Source organism: Engraulis encrasicolus, chromosome 1 (genome assembly GCF_034702125.1).
Source record: "Engraulis encrasicolus isolate BLACKSEA-1 chromosome 1, IST_EnEncr_1.0, whole genome shotgun sequence".
NCBI classification, from domain to species: domain Eukaryota; kingdom Metazoa; phylum Chordata; class Actinopteri; order Clupeiformes; family Engraulidae; genus Engraulis; species Engraulis encrasicolus.
The window spans coordinates 46,946,108-46,973,201 of NC_085857.1; the positions used below are offsets into that span (position 1 = coordinate 46,946,108).

Here is a 27,094-nt window from a genome sequence, read left to right on the forward strand (position 1 = left end):
TGTTGTCTTTGCACCATCTGGCCAGCAGGTCTACTTCTTCTCTGTAGTGGGTCTCATCGCCCTTAGTGATGAGGCCCACCAGTGTTGTATCATCCGCAAACTTCACTAGATGGTTAGTGCTGTGGGTCGTTGTGCAGTCATGTGTCAGCAGCGTGAACAGCAGGAGGCTGAGAACACAACCTTGCGGAGCCCCCGTGCTCAGGGTCAGGGTGCTTGAGGTGTTATTCCCTACCCGTACTGCTTGTGGTCTCTGCATCAGGAAGTCCAGCAGCCAGTTGCAGAGGGAGGTGCTGAAACCTAGTTTGTCCAGTTTTCTGATGAGTTGTTGTGGTATTATGGTATTGAATGCTGAACTGAAGTCAATGAACAGCATTCTCACATATGAGTCTTTATTGTCCAAGTGGGTGAGGGCTGGATGGAGGGCAGAGCAGATTGCATCCTCCGTGGATCGCTTGGCTCGGTATGCGAACTGGTAGGGGTCCAGGGTGGGGGGTAGGGTGGCTTTGATGTGTGACAGGACTAGCCGTTCGAAGCACTTCATGATTATGGGCGTCAGTGCTACAGGACGGTAGTCATTGAAGCATGATGGTGATGATTTCTTCGGCACGGGTATGATGGTAGCAGCTTTGAAAAGTGATGGGATGACTGCTTGCTCCAGAGAGATGTTAAAGAGAGAGAGAGAAAGAGAGAGAGAGAGAGAGAGAGAGAGAGAGAGAGAGAGAGAGAGAGAGAGAGAGAGAGAGAGAGAGAGAGAGAGAGAGAGAGAGAGAGAGAGAGAGAGACGTCTTCCAACAGGTGCCGTGCCTTTGTAACGCTTGCATACAGTAGGCTACTGTACCCCGCGACGTTCTTGATTAGGCCTACTGGTAGGCTACTGTAGGCCTATTATAGGCTACCCACAAGTATTTTTTCATAACGTGCAGTCCCGTTTCCCCCCGAAGTCGTTCTAAAGTGTCGCGGCCATGATTTTTTTTTACACATTGGACGCACTGGCTTATAAGACGCTCTGGCAGTTTTTGACAATATTTTATTATTAGCCTACAATATGTCATTTTAATCATTGATTTCCCCAAATGGTATTTTAGTTTGACAATTTTATAGAGAAGTGTAGACAAGAGGAAATTAATGTAATATTTTTGTTGACTAAAATTATTTTAGATTTCGTTGACTAAAATTGTATGAATTTTAGTCGACTAAAATTAGACTAAAACAAAAATGATTTAGATGACTAAATTGTGACTAAAACTAAAATTAAATTTTCGTCAAGAGACTAAAACTAAAACTAAATAAAAAATTCCTGTCAAAATTAACACTGACACACACACACACACACACACACACACACACACACACACACACACACACACACACACACACACACACACACACACACACACACACACACACACACACACACACACACACACACACAAACACACAGAGTCTCTCTCTACCTCACTCCCTGATTCTCACTCACTCAGTCACTCTCTCACACACACACACACTCTCTCTCTCACACACACACACACACACACACACACACACACACACACACACACACACACACACACACACACACACACACACACACACACACACACACAGTCTCTCTCTACCTCACTCTGTAATTCACTCACTCACTCAGTCACTCACTCAGTCACTCACTCACTCACTCAGTCAGTCGCTCATACACACACACACACACACACACACACACACACACACACACACACACACACACACACACACACACACACACACACACACACACACACACACACACACACACACACACACACACACCATTTTGCGTCTGCACACACACACACATAAAGGGGGTCTTGATGTTCAGGTGTGTGTGTGACGTGTGTGTTAGTTGGAGTTTCTGTGTGTGTGTGTGTGTGTGTGTGTGCGCGCGTGCGTGTGTGTACGTGTGTGTGTGTGTGTGTGTGTGTGTGTGTGTGTGTGTGTGTGTGTGTGTGTGTGGCATGATGCCATCTAATTCCTGATATTCTGATGAGAGTGTTGTCTCCTCTCTCCTCTCCTCTTGTGTGCAGATGCCTGTGACCTCACACTGGACCCAAACACAGCATACCGCAGCTTATCTCTTTCTGAGGGGAACAGGAAGGTGACACATAGGAAACAGCCGCTGCATCCTGGCCTCCCAGACACATTTCACCATCAGGTGCTGTGTAGAGAGGGGCTGTCTGGACGCTGCTACTGGGAGGCTGTGTGGAGTGGTAAAGGGGCTTATATAGCAGTGGCATATAAAAGCATCCAGAGGAAAGGAGAGGGGATTGAGAGCGAGTTTGGACGGAATGACAAGTCCTGGAGACTGGAGCGCAGTAGCGACCGTTACACTGCCCTTCACAATAATAAGAGTACTGCCATACCCGTCCCCTCCCCCCGCTCCAGCAGAGTAGGAGTGTACCTGGACTGGCCAGCAGGCACTCTGTCCTTCTACAGCGTCTCCTCTGACACACTCACCCACCTGCACACGTTCCACTCCACATTCACTCAGCCCCTCTATCCTGGGTTTAGGCTTCATTATTCTGGCTCCTCAGTGTCCCTGTGCCAGATCACATGAGCTCCTCATCCTACAGGACACACACACCTCTATCACACACACACACACACACACACACACACACACACACACACACACACACACACACACACACACACACACACACACACACACACACACACACACACACACACACACACACACACACACACACACACATTTGATTACTTTTATTTGGACCCAAGAGACAAGCATAAAGGTACAAGATCCAAATATTTTGGAATAGGCTATTGACAGGCTGGCAGATTTTAAAAGACTTACACACTTACTTATGCCAGCATTGTTGTTACAAAAGATGAAACATCATTCAAGGATAAACAAAACATCTTCGTCTCCATATTTGCATGCTACCTATTATAGCTGAAACAGAGCAAAATTTTGCCAGTGTTTTTGCGCCCCCTTTCTGCAGTCCCGCAATCTGCAGCCCTCTGACAACATTCTTATGTATGTGGCCTAAGCTACCAAAAATTAGGACTATTAATTTGCATTGATATCCAAGCTGGAGGATGCGTTCCTGTAATGGTTGGTATTTCAGTAGCTTGGAATAATAGCAGGTGTCCATGTGTCACCACTCATTTTCGACAAAGTAGAAAAAGTCCACACACACACACACATACACACTGAGGGGTGTTGGGACTGGAATAATTGTCAAAGCCAGAGGAAAGGAGGAGGGGACGGAATGACAAGTCCTGGAGTCTGAGGTGCAGTAGAAGCAGTTATACTGCCTATCACAATAATAAGAGTACTGACATACCCGCCCCCTCCCCCCGCTCCAGCAGAGTAGGAGTGTACCTGGACTGGCCAGCAGGCACTCTGTCCTTCTACAGCGTCTCCTCTGACACACTCACCCACCTGCACACGTTCCTCTCCACATTCACTCAGCCCCTCTATCCTGGGGTCGGGGTTTATTATATTAACTCCTCAGTGTCCCTGTGCCAGATGACTGCAGCTCCTCCTCCTACAGGAACACCAGAGTCTGCAGAGTCCGCACACACTCCTTAATCACCACTGGATTCAACCAGCAACATTGATGAGTAAAATAGTGTTGTTTTTATTATGTATGGAACACACACACACACACACACACACACACACACACACACACACACACACACACACACACACACACACACACACACACACACACACACACACACACACACACACACACACACACACACACACACACCGTGTCCCTGTGCCAGATGACAGCAGCTCCTGCTCCTATAGGAACACCAGAGTCTGCAGAGTCCTCACACTCCTCTTCAAACACCAGCAGCAGCATAGTCTGTATATAGTGTTTAATCTGTTGGTATGAACACCAATATTCTGTTGCTAAACACACTCTTAACAGTCTATATATATTCCTCAATATAATGTTGATAAATGTGTCCTTAATGACTAACAAAAACAACAACACTGTATATCAAGTTTGACTTTTCATAAAACTGGAAATAAAATGAGGTGATGTAACTTATTGGGCAACTACTGCTCTCCTTCTGCTGTGAGAGTGTGTGTGTGCGCGCGTGTGCATTTATACGTGTGTGTGTGTGTGTGTGTGTGTGTGTGTGTGTGTGTGTGTGTGTGTGTGTGTGTGTGTGTGTGTGTGTGTGTGTGTGTGTGTGTGTGTGTGTGTGTGTGTGAGAGAGAGAGAGAGTCTGTGTGTGTATACCTGCATCCTTGCCTGTGATTTTCTGCATGTGTGAGCAGTGGCCACCGCTAGTGCTCCAGTCAATAGTGCAGGTTCAGTTGTAAGTTTAGGAACATTTCATATAGATTTTTCCATTCAGCATTTTTTTTACTTCTAGGACCCCCCCGAATACAAATCCACCTGTTTCCATTTTTTTCCCTTAATATTTAGTGTCAAATCCAAGATGGCTGCCATTGTGTACAGAACATTCGCCATTAATGCTGTTTTAAGGATTGAATTTCTTCAGTTAATCTTTTTTTATTATTTCCATGATAACATTTCATAGAAAACCACTTGTTTCCAATGTTTTGCTTGTTTTTTAGTGGGAAAATCAAGATGGCTGACATCATATTGGCAAAATTGGCATATTATTGACTTTTATTGGTAATATTTGTTACATGACTGAAGTCAGCCATCACATCCATTTAACCACATCCACTAAATCCATTAAAAAATTCAAGATGACCGACATTTCATATAGCAACATCAATATTAACATAACGCTTTCAGGTCTATAAAGTCATTCATTTGTGAATTTAAGCACATACGATTTTGTGCAGGTCCAAATTATTGTTCAAACAAAAAATACTATGAATCAATTAATGTACAGTACCTGTTATGCAGTGCTACCTGTACAGTAGTATTGCATATGCACTGGTTTGGCTGCCTATGTCAAGGCCAAGGTCTACAAAGTTGCTTCAGCTTATCTGAAGGCTATGAAACCAAATGTTCTGCCTGGGATGCTGCATTCCTCCAATTCCAACAATCTTGCCATGCTCTCAGACTGCTCACAGAACTAGGCTCTTTGGCATGACAGTCAGTGTACACCCATGACCCTAGTAATGGCCACACTATCATACCTTTGTAAGACCTTTGACATCATGAAGTATTGCTGGCACACATGTGAATGTAAATTGTGTCTGCCTCCAGAAATTTTGGGGCCCACAAAAGATTTGATTTTTGGGCCCCCATAAGGGCCCCTGTCAGTGCTGTCAGTGCTTGGGCCCTTAGAATCTGTAACATCTTTCCACCCCTAGCGGCGCCCATGTCTGCCTCAATGATGCTACAGAGTATTCTCTCTATATTAATGTGTGGAATGAGGTAGTCCTATTGCTATGGTGTTATAATCGGGACAAAACGTCCACGAGCGGCACTTACTGCACACGCAAGGTATTTTATTCTGCGCGCGCGCGCGTAGACACTGTCGCGCGCGAGTTTGCTCTGCGCGCGCGCGCAAACGCTGCCACGCGCGCGCAAACACCGTCTCACGCGCGAGAGGTGACATGAATTTCCTCACGCGCGCGAGCAGAAATATGAATATTTAAATTATCTCCTCCCACTGGTTAGCATAACAAATGAAGCGGAAGTTTGTTTAGTCCATAATAGTCAAACACAGAGAGCTCAGATCTCAATTGTTGATAGACTATCGTTGCTACGGTGACTGCAACCGACCACCTTTGAAACACAACTGAAACGCAACTCACGGCTGCTGCTGACAAGGGCATTCACATATTTATTCGTAAAACCATTTTATTTTTTGGTGGATGAAAACATTGTGTCAATATGCTATGTCTATGTTCGCCTTATTCACCCGGAACGTTCTAAAGACGTTGAGGGGTACACTTCAGGGGTACATTCGGCAACGCACCAGCTGTCATGGCGCCTCACTGTTGTGTGCCCATGGGTGCATCCCAATATGTGACCTTGCCTCCTCCACTTGCTTCTCGTCATGATGACATCACTGACAACAGCATTATATTTCAATATCTTGCAAAAGCTCAATTGTAAAGTCTTTTTCTCATTTGCAATTGGGATGGTGAATGAAAAACGGTCCCTCAAAAGTTGTTGTGGCGAGGCTGACAGCTGGGAAACTTTATCGTTTTCTCCACGGAGGAGGGGCCAGGAGGCGGGACGAGGAGACAAGCACAAGTGGAGGAGGCAAGGATACATATTGGGATGCACCCCAAATGTTCGTCCTCAAAGAGAAAAAAATCCTACCGTGGACAGACTTTCCACCGTTTCCCCAAAGAGCAGGCACTTCGCCGTGGATGTATAAATCACATCTAGAGGGGTCCTGGTCCATATTTCAAGGTAAGATGCAAAATTATGTTCAATCATACGCATTAGCTAGCACAAATAAGCTAGCTCGCCAAACTTGTCATGACTCATGTAGCCTAATGACGCGAATGCCTCGGTGAAATAAAAAATATGAATGTGTAATTACACAACGCTACATTTATATGATATTTCCAGATCGCTATTTCAAGATTAGGCTTTTAATTGTGTGGTAAGCGATCCGATGGCCACTGATTTTGTGCTACCAGAACCAGTAGCATAGGCCTAAGTTACTTGTGCCAAAATCAAGTTGTTTTGCTAACGAACTAAAATGCATACCCTGGTATTTATGGTTACAGATCAACGCTGAGACCAAGGTTTGCTCTGAGCACTTTGAGAAGCAGTGTTTTGTAAGACCACCCGTGGTATCACAAAGCTTATAAGGATGCCGTGCCACTTTGTTCGCCTGGACTTCAGAGAGGCCAAAGAGGAGAATCATCATTCGCAGACCGAGCTCTTCAGCGTTGACGTCAACTTGTATGCGGCGTTTGGACTACCGGTTCCATGGCGATTTTTTACATTGCAAAACGCCATAGAGATTCAGGTTTGGCAAAAATATAAGTTGCACGGCAACAACGAACATTAGCGTGTCCCCGCATCCCTTTCTCATTAGTGGAACGGATCGTATCATCATGTTGGTGTATTCACATGTTAAATCATGACGATTATAATTCAATATTGCTAACCCCTTTCTGATCATTAAAACTTCCGAACTACATACTTTCCTTTGGTTGCCATGGGTACAACCTTCCGCACGTACATGCCGTTAGATACAGGCGCCGCTTCTGTAGTCGCCAAAAGCTTCCGGGTTTAGCATATGGACGCAACATCGTATTTATGTCGAAGTTTGACACAAAATGATCAACCATGTCATACCTACAGCCTATTTTTAACACCCTCGACAGTTTGCGGGGGTTCGCTAACCGCGTGCTTGCACTCGGAGCTTATTTGAAATTTACCCCTATTCATTCCCAATGGAGGCCGGAAGCCGATAGGAACCAGGAAGTCCTTAAATGCTAACATGAAAGACTACAATCTACTACATGCTTCCGCGTTACTGAAGAACTCTATATTCAACTGACATGTGTTTAGCAACCCTCTAATAATAATAATAATAAACTGAGAATAGTTCGCCATAGGAATAGCCTACATTTAAATTTAGACAAGACTGGAGAATTAATGTATGTGCTGGAGATAATTGCACCGTTCCGCGGTGTCTCCTTCAAATGAATGGCAAAGTAGCATGCTAGCTTTGGCTGTGGGGAGGGTTTTGAACAGGACTGGTCGCGCACGCCGACGCTGTCAGTGTGAAAGGCAGAGAAAAACACGCCTGCTCCTCCCTCCGAGTCCAGTGACTTTTTAATAACTCACTTTTCTAAAGTTTTAACTTGGATTTCTGTCACGTTTAAACGCCACCGCTCCTGGATCTCTCTCAGGCATGAAAATCCCTCACCTTTCGGCGAAATTCGCCATTTTGAAATCAAAATGGGTCATTTCTGTGAATCGTGTAGATCCGAGGAGAAAATTTTAGCGAGGAGAAAAGTGTAGCGCCAAGTTACTGTATCATTGTGTAGCGCTCTACCGCAGAAAACTTTCCGCAACTGACAATGACGTTTGACCAATCACAGCATTTGTTGCTGTCGGCACAGCCAATAACGTGAACGAGCTCAATCTAAGTCCCGCCCTTCATACTTATCTTTGAAAGCGTTTTAAACAGGTGAAGCTTTGGTCTGCGGGGCTGGCGTGGTTGTATCAAATATCTTTCTTTTTAGTTCTAGAACATCTCTGATTATAAGAAAATGTCCAAACGATCTGTCACAGATAGTCTACACGTTTCCCAGAGAGGTAGCTATTTGAGATCATGATTCTTGTTATGAGAACATCAAGACGCAAGCATTTCGATGAGAAGGGAGTGGACGTAGATAGCTACAGAAGTTAAGCTGTTTTCCTAATAATTTGAAACCGCATTGCCCTGCCCACGTGAAAAAGTATTTATTCTCAAAAGAGCTCCCTTAATGAAAGCTTGGGTAGGCTTACGGCACGTTTTCCTGACGGCTATTTTAACGGGTCTGTGCGCTACGGAATGGCGAAATAGTATGCGCTACGGCCAGGGAAGAAGCGTATCTGCGCGAGGCATCCAACGTCATGCTTCGAATGCTGCGGCTTCTTAAGGGTGGTTTATGCCTCGAGATCAGCGTCACTGCATCATGATGCAGTGAGCCGCGCAGTTAACGTAGTGAAGCCCCCCCCCATCACGCAGGTACTCTGGGGCACCTCCCCAAAATTGTGTCTCGACGCAGGGAGCGACGGCGTGAAAGGGCGAAAATAGGTCTCTGATTGGTCCTCTCGACCAGCCTGCTCTGTCCTCGAGTCGAGAACAAGCGCTACTTCCTTGTTCTAACCTTCGTCGGTCTACGGACTGTGAGCTCTTCATTAAATAAGTTGCCCGTGCTTTGTTGTTTGATTTATTTACACGAACCGAAGACAACACATGCGCTTGCAAGTTACGACGCTGAAGTTATTTGGACAGTTGAACAGTGGTTCCGAGGTCGAGGAAACATTCCGCTTCGTCCTCGACAAATGAGCCACTTCTTTGTTCCAAACTACTACTGTGGCTGCCAGTGCGATCAAACATGCACGTGATATAAAGATTTAATGTTTCATTTTCATTCTCGTCGAGTCTGTGATGCTAAAAAACAACCGACACGTCTAGTTTACTCTTTGTATTGAAGGCAGTTTCAGCGTGGAATGACATCGCGCAGACCGTGCTTCAAAACAGGGCATAAACAAGAATTAACTGCATCATGGCTGCGTCAAGCTCACTCTGTGGCACAAGTAGGAAGCATAACTGAGCCTTTATAGCACGCACGAGGGAGAGGGAGAAAGAGAAAGAGCGAAGCCTAACTTAGTCAATCGTTTGACACGGGACAAATTGTTATGGGAATCATGCCAAGTATTTTGTAATCCCTTGGTAGCCTACATCTAAATGACATATTAAAAATCTAGTGGAACACGGTCAAACTGTTTTTTTTTTTCACGGTCAAAGTTGGAGCTTTCCTTTTATTTTTTATAGGGAAACAGATATACTAGGTGAATGGACAAAAATTTCAGTAGTTTATGTATTACAAGTTGTCTGAAATAAGATGAACGAGATCAAACGAGATCACAACCAGGCAAGCGTTGAGGGGACATTGGATAGTGTTGAGAGGAGGGGGTGCTTAAGTGCCATTGGGGGGCATTTGTCTATTTTATTTTTAAGGGGGGCATTGGCAGGGTTTTGATGAGGTCAAGGGGGAATTTATTTTTTTAAAAGCCTGAGAACCAAAACCCTATCTATCTGTCTGTCTGTCTGTCTGTCTGTCTGTCTGTCTGTCTGTCTGTCTGTCTGTCTGTCTGTCTGTCTGCCTATCTGCCCCCCTCATCAGACATGACAGCATGACAATCATGAAGTAACGAAGATGGTTGACAGTTCTTCTTATGTTCACTGTCCCTGGGTCGCTACAGTATGCTCAAAATTCATCATTTAAAGACGGTTTTAGCTAAATTTTCTCCCATGGGAGACCATGCCCCCAGACCCCCCTAATATGACTGAACACTATCCTCCAAAAACGCCACTGCACACCACACATTCGCACGCACCGCTGCAGCACACGCGCCGCTCCGTGCCACCGCGCCATGCCGCACCTTTCTCACCTTTTTCACCCCTGACCCGTTTTCATGCCTGTCTCTCTATGCTGTGCCCCCCTGCCTAGTATTTCTGAGTCCCCTGAAATAGGCTGTCTGCATTCTCTTTTTAAATGCACTGGGCCCTTTCTTTCAAATTAGTCAGTTCGTTTCAGATCTTGTCATTTCTGCTATAGGTGACTGCTCAAGATGTGGCTTCCTGTAGTTCAGAGATAGTTTTCAAAACTGCCTCAAGCTTATGTAGTAGTGTTAACAATAAACAGGTGTGGAACATATGGCCTATATTTGAATAGTTGTGGGAATAACTGTGGGAACATGGAGCAGCAAGAATAAGCTGTGGGACCAATGGGCTGTGGGAAACATAGAGCAGCTGACCCCCAGCAGGGTCTTCATGGTTGTATGACCTGAATACATTTTCAAAGCGGAGCCACAGGATGCGGACTTCTACTCTTTTCCACTATTAGACGCGCCTTTGTCCTGCACCTGGCCTCAGCGAGGTGGGATGTGCATACTCTTACTTTTATAAAAATGTTGTATATTGACCACTAATTCTGTGCATGCTGTCATACAGAGATGATGACCCATTCCTGAAGTTGGACGCCAGAATGCAGGAAGGTGCTGTTTAAGAGCCAAGGTAGGTATTTGCTCTAAAGACATTTGTCTGCCACAATTTAGGAAACACTGTCAAAGTGTGTGAATGGCGAAGACCAGCTTACAATGTTTTCTCTTCTCTTTTCTTTTGTTTCTGTGCTGTGTGGGCCATGTTTGACATGTAAATAGACCACTAGGCTAGTTCAGTTGTTGGCGGTGGATTTATGTTGATTATAAATACAAGTCCTTTAGTAGGCTAGTAGGCTAACTAATTAATGCGAGCATGACCTACTGTGTCATGCTAAATAAGCAGGAAGCTGGGCATTCTTGCCGACTCTGAGAACTATAATACAGGCCAAGTCGTCATTGTTATAAGATGGTAATAACATCATCAAATATTTGCCCTGTTGAATGGATGTACGTTTTTGCGTCACATCCTGTTGATGCTAAAATTATGTGCACTGTTACATCAAGATTCATGAACTTGTCAGCAGTGCAGCCAGCCTTCTTTCTATGGCCGTAATGTAATCGTTAACAGCTCTCGAAATGAGCAGACAGCTCAGCTGCTTGGTGCATACTCTTACCAATCGGTCTATATTATTCCCTCTTGCATTATTTATTTTCAGGCGGTGGAAGAAGCACTTGCAGGTATGCTACCGACCAGGCTCCTCAACATCAATCCGAGACGGAAGATGAAACGGGATGAAGCAGTTAGATTGAGGTAAACATCTACACACCCCTGTTCAAATTCCAGGTTTTTGTTATGTAAAAAATGACAGAAAACAAACTTAAAGCTTTAAAAGGGAAGAATAGAAAATAAAAAAACTTCTATTAACATTGTTGCATAAATATGCACACCCTTAAACTAATACCTTGTTGCAGCACCTTTGGCTTCTATCACCGCACTCAGTCTTTTTGGGTAAGAGTCTATCAGCATGGCAAACATAGAAGTGACAATATTTGTACACGTATCTTTGCAAAAAGTACTCCAAATCTGACAGATTGCGAATGCATCTCATCTGCATAGTCCTCCTCAGATTGCCCAACAGATGTTCCGTGTCATACAGGACTGAACTCTCCCACTCCCAGTCCAGGTCTCTGCGGTCTTCTGAAAAGGACAATCTCATCATCCCCCGAGCCAGACTCCGTACTGTTGGTGACAGAGCTTTTTGTGTTGCTGCCCCCACGCTCTGGAACAGTCTACCTCCCAACATACGCCAGGCCCCCACACTGGCTACGTTCAAGAAGCACCTGAAATCACATCTATTCACAGAGGCATATGGACTTTAACTTCACTGGCCCATCCCCTCCCCCTTTATGCCACTACAATGGCCCCTGTGGAACTGTTCTAAATTCCAACCTCCCAGTTACAGCTGAAGAACGATAATCACATAGCATGATGCTGTCACCTTCATGCTTCACTTTACGCTTGGTGTTACCTTGGCAATGAGGTGTTGTTACCTTTTGTAATTATGTCCAAAATGTTAAACCTCGGTTTCACCTGACCATAATACATCTTCCCACATGCATTTGGGAGATTACAGAAGTATTTTTTGCAAAATGTACTCCACCAAGATTGAACTTTTTGGTCATAATTCGAAAGGGTATATTTGGCACAAAACATCACCCCAATAACACCATACTTTAAGTGAAGGGAGCCTTGTTGGGTGTTGGGTGATCTGAGGAGGACTGACTGTGGGAGATTGCACTCGCAGGGGGGGTGGACTGTATTATGTGCCAGTGCTTGAGTATTACCTGTTTGATTTCATTTGCCAACAATTAGAATTATTTTACACTGTCTGTACAAGATGTAGAAAACTACTACTGAGCGACAGTGATATGTCATGTTCTTAATACTGTATATCCTGTCATTACAGACAAGGAGGCCGGAAACTTTGATGACCTCAATGACACTGGCTAGGTGAAGGACATCAAGAAAATGGCATCAGGTCACCAGACATCAGCTCATAATCCACAACGTCATCAACCATTTTGCGCCAAAAATGAAGCCGTTCACATACCATGGCATCCTAAGCAGGTAATTTCATACCTCTCAGTAACCTCAGAATGTTGCTGGTGAAAGACATCCCGTTCAATATCACTATTAACAGAATAAACAAAATCATCGCTTCCCATAATTTCTACCACATGTTTCAATAGGCAGCACTACACTACTGTGCAACAGTGAGAGAGAGTGGGCAAGGACAAGTAAAGCGGACCTACACTACAGCAAGACTTTGACACTTCTCCACGTGAGAGGCAGCCATCGCCCCCACCGTTGAGCAGTGTGTACCCAGTACCCCCAAAAGAGGAGATGATCCGACGCCCTCACAGCCGATTCCCAAAATTGTACACAAAAACTCTGTATGGGCAAGTGTGTGTGTGTATGATATTGTAAAACTTTTCAGTCCATCTTCTATACTATACAATGTATAAATATACATGTGAAAACCTAAATATGCATTAAAAACCATTACTGAGGTTAAGAAATGCATTATAACAAATACATCTGATTCAGGTGTACTGTACATAGAAATGTCTTTATTTGCCACAAATACATCACATCCTGGAAACCTGTACAATGTGTAGATTCAAAGGTCTGCCAGATCTTTGTGACGGCACAGGATTGCAGTGGAACCCAAACATAGCCTATGAACTCCCACGCCATCTCACCAACTGCCGATATGCAGTATGCCTGAATTTCCTGTACAGCAAAGAAATGTAGAGATTGTGCCTTCATCGAGAATAGGTCATTTGGAATCACAACATATTCAATTTACTTTGTGCGTGTGGTGTAGCTATTGCTGGTATTATTATGTTACTAGTGACCCATTTAGTTGAGCTCAATAGTCTACATGACATCTCTGCACTTGTGTTACCACTATTGGGATTGGCAGCTCCCTAAATGAAAATGAGAAGAACTTGCCTGGATGAAATGTTATGAACTGTGTGCGTTGTGCTGCTTGCTGAAGTAACATGACACCCACATCACCTTCCAGAAATGAAGTGTATACAGGCTACCTAACCAGAGACCTAGAGACCTATTGCTGCTGTGTGATGAAATCCAGGCAAAGGCCCACCTGCTTTGGCAATTGCTGCAACATGTAAAAAAGGTAGACAGATTAGGCCCCTGTAGATATGGCATGTGTAGATGGATTCACTAAATTCTTTAACCACTTAAATGGCTTGGGTCAGACAAGCTGGGCTGCACACTGACCTCTTCCATGTTGCCCATGTGGTTTCGTTGGCTGTGTGTGACCACCTCCGTACAGGGTTTTTTTTTTTTATTTTTTTAAATGTCTGCACCTTTTTATTAAATATATTGCATTGCACTGGTATTGCATTAAATGTACTAGCCAAGTGACACAAAGAGAGCAGGTAAATACAGTCTATTGATCTGTAGGCCTACCATTTATGTCACTTCTTAAAGATTCAATTATTCAACTCTATATTCGAAGAGGCCGGTATTGCGCTACCATTTTCCATGAACCAGTCAACTTCTGGGAGTCATTGCAGTACTTTGAGAAAGTGATCATACTTTCTAGCCTAATCATTCATTGTGCTTGTATCAGTATTGTAGTGTCATTGGTTATTTACAGTGTGTCGACGCCATCTACTGGATACTCCACGCATGGTTCATTTTCTATCCACTTCATCATTTCATTCCAAAGCACAGAGTGAGCTCTTTGATGCAATGTAGACTAAATTCAGCTAGAGCTCTAGTTGTGTATACCCGTTGGATCGCTGAATACATAGCCTACATTAAATCCATATATTTCAGCCTCCGGTCTCAAGTCAACTGCGGCCGTCTTGCCCACTCGTCACCAGGTATGGAGAACACGACAGTGGCAAAATGAATGATTGTTCCAACAGATTTCAATAAAGGTTTTCTGATCTGACCGCTTGAATTGACTATCCGGCTCCCTCTTTTATTGCAATGCTTATATCAAACACACTTGAATCCTTATACATTAGGCCTACAAATATCTGACTGGACTGGACCATCGTAGGAAACATGTCTCTCAGTCATGCAGCATGCACGGAGCTGGATTTCAGTGAAACATTGCACTTACAACATGTTAACTTAAGGTCTCTATAAACGTGCATTTTGGTCTTCTTTGCAAAACAACTTTGTCATCATGCCAAATACCTAGCCTGCTAATAAGCTCTTAAAACACACTCCGTCGTGAGCAAAATGAAGCTGACAGGAATAGTCCTAGGATACAACACGAACCATATTCAGTTGATGAAATGTCTACTCACTTTATTCCTCATCTGCTGTCTGCGAATCTCAACAAGTTCGCCCATGAAACAAACATATGTATTAAACAATGTGTTCATAAAAATGGGTAAGAAATAGAGGTAAATGCCCTTGTCAGCAACCTTCAGTCATTCCACTCGTCAGATAACGCGAGTTGCAGTCCCTGCTACATAGCAACGATATAAACAATTGATCTTGATATCTGTGTATGACTATTTCGGACTAAACAAACTTCCGCCTCGCTGGTTATGCTAATCAGTGGGAGGAGATAATTTAAATATTCATATTTCTGCTCGCGCGCGTGAGGAAATTCATGTCACCTCTCGCGCGTGAGACGGTGTTTGCGCGCGCGCGCAGAGCAAAATCGCGCGCGCGACAGTGTCTACGCGCGCGCGCACAATGAAATACCTCGCGTGTGCAGTACGTGGCGCTCGTGGACCTTTTGTCCACATAATGACGCCATATATTGCCCACTCTTCTGGATAGTTCTATGCAATGAATTAATAGAATGTTTTTGTACTTCCTGATCAGTCTATAGAGTTTAGTTGGAGGCAACTGGCCTTTTTTTGCAACTGGCAAATTGCAAGCCAATCTTTGCGCACAACATTTAAGGTGTGTCACCCCAAACTTCAGATGTTCTACCTCTGAGACTGAGGCATCGTGAGGATGGACAGAGGGCTCCACTCCTGTCATAAATCACACCGGCTCCACCTGCTGCTATGCTATTGAGATCAGGGGTCAGTTCAGATATAGATGAGATCTAGGTTATTTGCTAGTTCAAGGGTTTTTGGACACCATGTTGAATTTTGGCAAAATATGAGATAAATGTTGATAACGTACCTATCAAAATATTACCAATAGGCGCACAACACTGCAGAATGGCTTTATAGACCGTAGCCCCTTAATGCATGCCGTACCTCCTGTGGCATGCTGTAATAGTCATTGAACGTTAACTACCATAGTACTACAATACTATGACGTGACACAGGGCCTTTTGTAATGCACTACGACTTGGTCATTGCCATTCTGGTAACAGCCCATTTATTGCACCATGTCTTAATGGGTTAAAACACTAAAATGTCCTTATTTTGCTATAATGTCAGCAATCTTGGATTTTGCTTCTGAAAGTTAAAGGGAAAATAAAAACAAGTTGTTTTGTATTCAGAGGGGGTCCTACAAATAAATAGGATAAGACACATTACCTGGACATAAAAAGAGCCGTTCAATGCCTTTTCTGATGTCATGTTGAATTTTTACAACAGATTGAACAATTTTTGAATGAAGTTCATGTAATGGCTGACTGAACAGTCCTTCATCCATTATGAATATTACAAATACAAGAAAAAAAAAACAATGACTTTAGAGACCTTAAAACACCAAATATATTATTTATGCTACATATCATGTCAGCCGTCTTGGATTTTGGTACTAAAACTTAAGGGGCAGGGGTGGAAACAGGTTGTTTTTTGTTCAGGGGGTGTAGGAAATATAAAAAACACCAATTCCAAAAATGTATATGACATGTTTCTTTCAATTACATTCAATTGTGTTAGAATATGACCATATATCCGCCATCTTGGATTTTGAGCATTTCCACTTCAGAAAAAAATTGGAAAGAGGTGGATCTGAAGACTATGGGGTCTGTAGTTGATAAGAAAACACAATTTGGAAAAATCTATATGAAATGTTCCTAAACCTTATTTTTGAGACAATTGAACCTGCACTACAACTTCAGAACACAATGGAGTGGAGTGGTATTCTACCCCCTAGAGGCCATAGGTGAAATAGCCTGTGGTTTAGCGTACTAAGGTCCAAATACCTCTCTATGCCTGTCTCTGTGTGGTGTTGGTTTGTGATGTCTGTGGTGGTGTTGTTGGCTGTTGATGTTTTTGTTGACAGAAGCTTCAGGGGCATTTCATTACTAGTACCGTAGTAGTTGACTTCATTCATGTAAAACGGCAAGAAAGGGAGACTTGTTACAAAATGTTACATTTTACTCTTTACTTTCTCCTATACACACTTTTATTCATTCTGAACGCACATCACAAAACCAGCTCTCCTCATGTTCCAATTCATCTTTGAACGCATTATACAAAACCAGCTCGCCTTATCACTGGGAGTGATGTTAACTCTGCATCGGTGCTAATACTTCCAGACACATACAGCATACTATAAAAAAATAGTTTTATTAGTGTATTTTATTCTTTAATTCTAAGGGGGGCGTTGGCAGGCTTATTATGAGGTCAATGGGGGAGCTATGCAGGCACAGCTGACAGCGCTTGATGTTAACCTTTTTTGCTCACCACCACCACACAACCATTTAGCCTTTCTGCTAAGTAGACTTTAGCAGTGTTTAGCAATGTATTCCTTTAGAATATTTGTTGTATTAATGGATGCAACTACTGTGATTTGTCACACCAAAGCATTAATTATCTGCCAAAGTGGCTAGTGAGACTGAAATTGTGACTAGAAACAGGCAAGTTGTACCAGCATTTGGCTGGTTGGCAGGTGCCAGTGTCAAGCCCTGATAGCTGCCAATCGCAATGCTGTAGTGTGGGGCCTTCACATGGTATTATTCTATAAGGCATATTAAATGTTATTCAGTACTACATGTAGGTTTCTATAGAGTTCAGTCAGGTCAACTCTGAGGTCTGTGGAGGTTGGGTAGCCATAGATGACATTCCAAAGGCTATTGTGGCCCCTATACTAGCTGAAGTTGAACCTGCAGCCGCTGGTGCTGTGAGCCGTCACCGAGCAGCCCGTCTGGACCAAGATGCTGGTGGCTCCCTGCTGCCCCCTGGTGGTACGACTGAACACATGTCGGCCCCGTGCAGTCTACACACACACACACACACATGCTGAGGTGGAGGTAGGGGAGGGAGAGAGAGAGATAAGAGGTCTTCAGAATCAGACAATTATATCCAAAGTCTGTACAGCAGTCTCGGCTCAGGTGACCGATAACACAAAGTCTATAACATAAAAGATAAGATGAAAGGAATTGAACAAGGACGGTCTTGAGCCATGGACATTCATAGAAATAAAAATATAATGTATAATACAATAAACATTCAGATGGCATAACGGTATATTTCACAGTATAGAAATGGTGTATAAAATGACATAGTCCTAGATTAGCCAACCTTTGAAATAACATTTCAAGAAAAAAACTATTTAAACAATAAGATTTAGAAAATATTGTCATGTATGGCATTGTCATGATTGATGGTGACCATGCTGACGATTATAATATCTTTTTTTTTTTTTGCTCACATAACAAAGAGCACACCATTATTTTACTATCACATTACATTACATCTCGCTTAGCTGATGCTTTTATCCAAAGCAACTTACCGTTATTTCATTGATCACTAGTTAGGGTGGGATTCAAACCTGTAATCCTCTGATCTTAAGTTAACCTCCCTAATCACTAAACTATTGCTGCCTTATTGGTGTGCCTACAGCACATTGCTGTAGCACAAGGGAAGACTATAGGCCTGTCCCAGGAAACATGTTAGGGATACCTTCTCTGAGAGTGCTTTCCATGTCCTCAGGAATTTGACTCTTCCTCATATCTCTGAGGATGGCTAGGGCCAGTGTGACGGCTTTCTGTCTCTTGTACTTGTTCCGCATCATGATGCGCATGTCATTTGCATCATTTCTCTCTCTCTCTTGTACTTGTTCACCATCAGTCTGCATCTGCCTTATCCAGTTATCCAGTTATCCAGTCTGCATCTGCCTTATCCAGTTTGCCCTGTGCAATATTGCCTTTATCCAGCAGGTGGCTGCAGAACCACTTCAGGTCTGCTTTGCACACAGGTTATCCAGGGCGTGTCGCAGTGCAGCTTGCACGCTGCCCATCTCACTGTCACCTTGGTATTCAAAGATATATACAGTAATACAGCAATGACATAGATACAGGGCCTACATTTTTTTGTTATATTGTTGTACTTTTATGTAAATATAAAATATAAAATACGAGTGTACTGATTGCCTTATTATATGTGTATAAATGTCCATATGGTTTGTGTATTTAGCCTATGTAAGCTACTTGACACCTGAATTTCCCCCTGGGGATCAATAAAGCTACTCTCTACTACTACCACTAAATTGCATTGCCATAGGCCAGGGGTGGGGAACCTTTTTCCTTTGAAGGGCCACTTCAAATTCCTCAGAGGGCCGTAATATGAACACAAACCAGGATTTCACCTGGAATTTAGGCCTATATTGATGGCAGCCACTGGCAACGGTACTCTATCAATAAAGTAAATGGGCAGGAATACAGGAAGGCTTGATTATCATGACGATCAAATACAGTGCCATGAGAAAGTTTGGGCACCCTTTTGTAAAATCATTACATCGGTTTATTTCTCTTTGAGCTTTTAAAGTGGCAATTTTCTTTTGACATATGTTAAACTGTAGGGAAAGACTAAGAGAAACATTTCAGCAGTGGAAGAATCTTATGTGGATTTAAACAAAAATAGGCTTGTGCATAAATATGGGCACCCCAAAGAAGGTACACCATAAATATGAAGTAGAACTCACCTTTGCTGATCTAATGGTCTTTGGATACTTGCTATACAAGAAGACAAGTTCCAACTGCCTAGTGCTACTGAATAGTTGCCAATTATTCTTTCTATCCAGAACCCTTCTAATTCAGTCAGGTTACTCATCTGTCTTCTGTAGACATCATGGTTCAAATTAATTAATTCTTTTTCATTGATGGTTATATCTCAAGATTGGTATGACCATTTCAAGACTGTGACAATGCACCCTGTGAGTGCAGTGCGTCATCACGGCGTCTAAATTCACAGACGCCATTGAAACCATCAGACTCTCTCACCGTTTAACCAAAGAAGGTGGATCTAACAAGAAGCGTCATTTTGTTTCTTTTCCGATATCCACTTTATGTCGGATGAACGCCCCTTTTGGAGACTTTCGCTTAAGAGACCTTCGGAGTCTTGAGGTTAAGGATCAATGAAGTCCCCTTAGCGCAGTATTTTTGGTTTAACCGTTTTCCTTGCCTACGTTACAAACTTTGGTCATGGACTTTGGTGTTACATCACATGTTTCATTCTTTTGTTTACTGTCTAGCCTAGCAGCTTTACATGGGTGCACACATGTTTAGTTTGCTAGCTTCACAGGTAAATGGGATCAAATTGAGTACTTTTGAGTGTCTAGAGACACCAACAGATGGCTTGAAACCTTTTTGTTTTCACCAGTGTCACAGCATTTCCTTGAGTGACAAAGGAGTACATGTTTGAACTAAGAATGTGATTTAGTAGGGTGGGTGTGTCCTTGTGCCCAAATGAAATTAATTATGTGCTTTTAAAAGTCAAATTGTGATTATTGTTGCATATTGAGATGCACTCCTGATGTTAAGAAGGCCTGATGTAATTATGATGTTTATGGTACCATTTTAAATGTTTCTAGCTAGTAATGTGTAAAACACCCCTGCATTTTGTACTGAGTGGAATGGTCCACTCATTAGGGTAGACAGGTGCTCTTTATAATGGAGAGAGTTGCAATTGTATGCGTTTACATGAGACACGTAAGTCCGATTTAACTCACTTTAAGTCTGATTAAAACTTAATTCCGCTCTAAAAATATCATGTAAACACTTACCGAACAGGATTTAAGTTTATTCTGATTTAAACTGAAGTCCGATTAAAGCGGGTGGTTTATTTCTCTTTTAAATCCGATCAAACACGTTCCTCTGTCATGTAACCTTTTATTCAGAATTACAATAAGTCCGGTCGTTCCACACATGCTCGTTGACCACACGATGGCGCATTTAAGTGAAATTATTATATGGTTGTGACGTCATCAGTCGAATGCTCCATTCATTTCAACGGGGCTCCCCAACGTTCGCACGTCTGTTAATTTTCGATAACGGACGGGTTGGTCTATAACAGACCGCTGTCAATGGCAACAAGACTTTTCACTGCTAAAGCGACTTTTCAACAAGACTCTAATCAGCTGCTGTGATAGACAACACCTGTTGTCCTGGCTACCTAGCTGTTGCCTAGCGGTGTTCCACAACGGCACTGTTTTGTTTTGCGCAGCAACAATCTTAACATTAAATAGGCCTAAAGAAATGTCCCCGCCATGTGTGAGTCATTTAAGTATATCCATATAATAAGCGGGTTAACTCTTGGCGAGTCGGTCGCTTTGTGGAATAGCAGCACTTCAGAGAGAAGTGCTCCGCGTCGGGGTCTAAAGATTCTCTCTGTCGTGCAGCTATTCCACGGTAGCGACCTTCTCGCCGAACGTTAACCCTTACGTGTCATGTATGTACGTCGCAAAATAAATCTTAAGCCGATCTATTTAAATCTCATTTATTAAATCGGACTTAAAAACATCATGTAACCGTAGCCATTGTCTGAAAAGCTCCATGGAAAGAAGACTTGCGTCTTTGAGCTCCACAACAGTATCTCTGTCCACAACCTCAGCTGTGTGAGGATATTTGAGTCTGTGACTCTTTGCCATGTAGGCTATTTTTGTTACTTTGGCTGATACTAGCCTAGTCTTTTTTTGCAGTTTGTAAAAAGTCCTTAGTATTCGTTTCATTTTTGTTGGGTTCCTTTAATTTAGTCACTGGCTCACTGCCTCTCACCTGTGGACTCTAAAAATAAATGGTAAAAATCCACCTCTGGCCTCTGCCGTATCTGTGTGCCATAGCCTTAAGACCCCTTGACACTCTACATTATAACAAAAACATTGTACTTGTTGTTTTGCATTAACTCATTGTTGAAGTTTGATCAGTGCAGTGCAAACACTGTCATGCTGGAAAGTCCAAACTCTGCTCAGCTCTAATTTTGTGACTGACACTTGAACATTCTTTTGGAAAATATGCTATTTGAAAAGAATTAGTGAGGCCCTTAACTGTAATAAGTTTTAACGTGTGTATACTATCCACGCAGACCTAGTAGGGTGTGTTTTAGACCAGAGGTCATAGAATTTATGGGTGCATTTTTTGCCATGTCCACCTCCCATTGTTAAGGTCAAATAACTCTAGCTCAGTCTCATCTGACCACAGAATGATTTCCCAAAATTGTCCAGATGAGCTTTCTGCATAAGTTTAGCAACTTATTTCTAATGAATACACATACAGGAAAGCCTTTTTATGCATCAACCATCCAATGAGCATTTCTTGTGAAAAGTACACAGCAAAAAGACCAGTGTGAAATTAACACCCAGGGTGTTAAATATAACACTGCTTTAGTGTGTATATGTGACCATCCTTTTAGGTGTTAAATTAACACTTTTGAAAATGTTAAAATATCAACACTCAGTTTTAGTTGATAACAACACTGCATGTTGTTAAAAGGTCACACCCCATAACACTTAAAAGCGTGGAATTCCACACTACACCGGTGTTAAATTATTGTGTCGGGTGATTACTCGTTTTAACAACAAAGGGTGTCAAATCAGCTAAGAATCGTCATTATTTTCAACAATAAAGACTGTTGACCCAACTAAAAGTTGGTGTCATTAAAGGTTAAAATCGTTGGCTGGGGGTTTATAAAGGTGGCAAAGTGTCTTATTTTTCTTGTTAAGCGTTGTCTTGCTTTAAGACAAGTTAAGAGAGGGAATATGTCGCTAAGCTAGTGAAACTCAATGGATCCGTGTAGCCAACGATTTTAACTGTATTAAGCCCCAAAATAGTGGCATACCCCTTTAAGAAATGTGTGGTATAAAAAACTGCAGCAACCATGACACCAACTAGCCAGCCAGCCAGTCAACCGACCAGCCAGCAAACCAGTCCGGCCGCGGGCTGCCAGCCGCCAGCCGCCAGCCAGCAGCCAGTCAGCCAGTCAGCCAGCCAGCCAGCCAGCCAGCCAGCGAGTCAGAGTGCCAGCACAATGTTGTGCCATGCAGGCAAGCAACCAAACAGGCCAACACTAAGTACATTCGACATGACATCAACGCAGACATGCGCATGAAGACAGCAATGCACCCTGGATCAAAATGCTGCATGACGGTTAGATTTCCTGTCAAACTTCGAAATTTCGTCGACGTTGCGTTGACGAGGTGACATGTCACATGGTGTCAAATTATCGCGGGATGAATGCGGCTGCAGTCAGATCTTGCAACCTCTGCAGTTGCTTATCCCCTTCAACGCTCGTCGGCGGACTGCCTCCGAGGTCACGCGCCCATGAACTGGTTGGTCAACAACTCACTCACGTGTGTATAGTCTCACACCTCTACACAAGTTTGCGCAGGTCCCCACTTCAGCTCCTCCTCACTGCCTGTCCCCCCACTCCTCACACATGGTGTGTTAGTAGAGCAAACCGGTGCGAGCTCATCGTCTCGTTCATATTTGTGGCCGACTGCAAATGCGCTGTATTTAATAACACCCACATCGTGACAACAAGTTCTCGCTCACGTGCCTTTTGCAACATCGACGCTCGCAACAAAGTCGTACGGGGCTAGTGACAGGCCAGCCTTATAAACAGGTGCAAGTGAACCATGTGACCAGAGTGATCAGGCATAGGCCTATACTCATGAACGGCCATCCGGGTACATTGCTCTTAAATTGGCGTTACGCCCCTTTATGGGTGAAAACAAACCGAATGTCTCATTGACTTACATGCTACATCGGCTAACCTAAATGAACAGATTCCATGCTTCAGCCACGGCTGTTTGGCTATATTATTTGAACAGCCGGCAACACAACACGTTTTCGGCATGTTGCGCGTGAACAACGCTTGTCTACAGGTCCGTATCTTTCGTTTATTAAACCCCAACATCACCAATTGACTTGCATGGGTTGTTTTCCCCCATAAATGGGCGTAACGCACATGGAAAACGTCATGCCGTTCATGAGTATGGCAGGTGCAGGCAGTTATTGAATGATGCCAGTCATTATTAGTACTCAAGTGAGACCAGGCACTAATTGACAGATTGATTGGGCATTAGGTGTTGCTGGCAGCAGTGTTAGAGGTTCTTAGAATGTTTCAATCATTGGTGCTCATGGTCAAGAACTAGGACAGTTTTAAACAAATAGCCTGGACTACTTCTAAAAGACTGAATCCAGAATCCAAGAGAAATATTTTCAATATTCATCAGTAGGCTATGAGAAAAACATGTTAGTGTGCTGTGTGTTTTCAGTTTCATTTACCTTGTGTGGTTGTTTTGCGGTTGTTTTCTTCAAATTCTTAAAACATTATAGAATTCTTGCGTAAGGACTTAAGGATATCAGGACATGATTTCATCAACACCAATCTGCTTTGTTTTAACACCAGCATCAACAACACCCTGATTTAACATCCTTAATTTAACAACAACACCACACTCAGTGTTGTTTTAAATCAATATGGTGTTAAAATACACCAACACACTCTGTTTTAACACAGGCACTGAATATTTAACATTCCCATATTTGCTGTTTATACGTGGAAGGACCCATATCTAAGTCTGCACTATCAGCAGCTACGGTCTTGTAATGCTATGGAGGTATTCTGTGTGCCTGTAACCATTTAGCCATGCCCTTTTAACTATTTTTCAACAAACTACACTTTGTTCAGAGCCCACCATATTCCACTCTCCCAGACATAACTTAGGACAAGCCTCTTCTGCTATTTTGTATGATAAATAACATTTTAATGACCGATCATGTCTGTCTTGGTGTCTGAAGGGATTCCAAAGTCATTAAAACCAGTTTGTGGCAAAGGTGAGCTCCTTCTTTGGGGTACCTATATTTATTACTACATACTAATGCTATTTTTGTATAAATCCACATAAAATTCTTTCTATAACACCTATGAAAATTATTCCACTGCTGAAATGTTTATCTTTCCCTACAGTTTAACATATGTTGCTAAAAGTTCAACGAGAAATAAACCGATGTAATGATTTTCCAAAAGCCCAAACTTTCTCATGACACTGTATATATATTTGACGTCATGATTATATATATATATATATATATGAAGAGTTCAGATGCAAAACCCCCTAAGTGCCATTTCAGAAAATAATCTTAATTCATTTTTATTTAATACAAAGCTATCAAAATTGCATATTTTTAAATTGTATTTATATAATATAACTATTTATATGTATTATCAAGTACATGAATGTAAACCAAACCAACAACGGGGTTCTCTAAAAATATAGAAGTGCAGTTCTTCAGAAATGGAGTTAGGGGGTTTTGCATCTGAACTCTTCATATATATATATATATATATATATATATATATATATATATATATATATATATATATATATATATATATATATTTTTTTTTTTTTTTTCATGATGGTCAAATGTTTTGCAAAGAAAAGATAGAATTTTATGTGGATTTAAACAAAAATAGGCTTGTGCATAAATATAGGTACCCCAAAGAAGGAGCTCACCTTTGCCACAAACTGGTTTTAATGACTTTGGAATCCCTTCAGACACCAAGACAGACATGATCAGTCATTAAATAAATGTAGTTTGTTGAAAAATAGTTAAAAGGGCATGGCTAAAGGATGGTAAGAATGGCTGAAGGCACACTATAGAACATATATATATATGTGTTATATATATATATGTAATATATATATATATATATATATATATATATGTATATATGTATATATATATATATATGTATGTGTTTAAATGTCTTATTATTATTGTAAGTATTATTGTAAGTAGGCCTACACATAGGCCTACACATCAGAGACAAACATTGAAAGGGCGGGGTACAGTACAAATTAACCATTAGAGGAAAAAAAACATCAATAGACATTAAGGCAATAGTCTTTTGGATTTTCGGCTGTTCAGTCCTTCAAGGGAGTTAAAATAAATGTTCTTTTTTGAAAGTAACAAAGGATGGTTTTCTTCCTCCCCATTTGCATTTGTGTATATGGTATTTTCCCATGACTATAAACAAATTGAAAATATGGTTCACACAAATCCTCTCTTTCAAAGAAAAGTAAAATATCTTTCATGGTTAAAGAAACATGCCAAGACCATACCTCACAACACACATGCTCAACCTCAATCCAGAAAAATCAAATACCTGTGTAGCTGAGCCGAATGTGTTGCGTCACCGCGAGGGCGGAGCTTGGGTCGAGGAAAGCACTCCACCTGTGAAATTGAAAGTAAAAGTTTATCGTCGCAAGGTTGGTGTGAACCAGGGTGGTAGAAAGACGACGGTTTTACAATGGGAAATCGCATTGTGAGTAGAAGTACTAGTCTATCTTTTGTTTGCAAAACAGTTGTTTAGGCCTATGTGCTGAGACAAAGTTATTTAAGCCTATCTGTCGGCACAATGAAAAACCTCGTGTGTAACTTTGCCGTGTGGACTGGATGGCATCACCTCGACGGCAGGGGCATTCTTGATGATGTTGAGTTGCTGCTGTTATTGCTGCCTTTTTTTCTCTGAATGTTATTACACCATTGTTAATTCGGCATTGGAGCCTGAGTTGATTGGGGCCAGGTCTCATTACTTCATGTCGTGTCGTGTGATAACCTAGATTGTGCGTAACCGGATATTTGACCAGTTGACAACAAGGTTAATCGCTATTGCGGGGACACGCTGTGTGATTACACACAATTTTTGATGAGTTAAATATGGCGACATAGCGATTTCAAAACTTATTTCACATAGCCTACGGGCTATCACGGCGGGCCTGTCGCATGACACATGATGTCGAGTTATGGAGGTGGTGCGATGTTAAATTACAAACCGAGAAGTCCAGTCTCGGGAATGCGGATGTCGAGGTGCGGCATGCGTCATTGTGTACAGTACACTTCAGCAGGTGCAGTCTCGGCTCTTATCTCCAGCATGCGCACTAGTCAGGTTTTTGGTAGGCTATATGTTGTCTCTTTATTTTTGGCCTTTAGTGGCCATTAGTGTCATAATCCAATGTGACCATTAATTTATGCAAATTTTGAATCATTATTCCAGTTTCACGTCCTTTCACCAACAGGCGTTTATAAAAGCTCTCCACATTAATGAAAATATACCCATTGGTCTGCTTTAGACCTTTACAGCCATGGATGCCTTGACTGAATAGTGGAATACAGTTTTGTTTTGCCAGCCATATATTTTAAAATATATGGATCAATATATAGTAATATGTTGTTCAATAATATATTGCTATATATTTTCAAATATATGAGCGTGTTTGTGATATATTGTGATATATTTTCTAATGTATTGCAGTATATTTT

The 27,094-nt window shown here is 42.3% G+C and overlaps 1 protein-coding gene and 1 long non-coding RNA gene across 3 annotated transcripts in view; both read left to right on the forward strand.

Moving 5' to 3' along the window:
* The window catches only part of LOC134453276 (stonustoxin subunit alpha-like), a 116,192-nt gene that overhangs the window by 33,900 nt on the left and 55,198 nt on the right, over positions 1 to 27,094 (forward strand). The gene's annotated exons all lie outside the window — the stretch shown is intronic.
* LOC134453463 (uncharacterized) lies at positions 10,485 to 13,661 on the forward strand. Of its 2 annotated transcripts, XR_010035617.1 has the most exons (4): positions 10,485 to 10,710; positions 11,294 to 11,388; positions 12,545 to 12,705; positions 12,828 to 13,661. It is a non-coding gene; the product is annotated as an uncharacterized LOC134453463 (long non-coding RNA). The 2 variants fall into 2 exon arrangements; XR_010035615.1 differs by lacking the exon at positions 10,485 to 10,710 and having other exon boundaries at positions 11,027 to 11,388.